Source organism: Trachymyrmex cornetzi, unplaced genomic scaffold (assembly GCF_001594075.2).
Source record: "Trachymyrmex cornetzi isolate Tcor2-1 unplaced genomic scaffold, Tcor1.1 scaffold1127, whole genome shotgun sequence".
Classification (NCBI taxonomy): domain Eukaryota; kingdom Metazoa; phylum Arthropoda; class Insecta; order Hymenoptera; family Formicidae; genus Trachymyrmex; species Trachymyrmex cornetzi.
In genome coordinates this window covers 16,141-16,414 of record NW_017295684.1, presented here as the reverse complement: position 1 = coordinate 16,414, position 274 = coordinate 16,141, and positions in this window count along the sequence as shown.

Genomic DNA, 274 nt, shown 5'->3' with positions numbered 1-274 from the left:
CTTCTCGCCTTTTTCTCTCATTTTCTTCAATTAATTTCTTAATACTATTAAAATTTAGAACGATCGAATTCTTAAAATTAAGTGTTATTCCCTTCATTTTACAGACCTCATGCGTGCGTCCTTCTGGTGTACGAATGATATACGAGTAAAATTTTGGACCACCAGAAACAAACGACTCGATATAACTACCGCGACCGTAGCTTTCGAGTTCATCCGTCATATCGCCCAGAAAATTACCCGTACGCGGTTCGTACTCATTCGGCTCACCGGTACT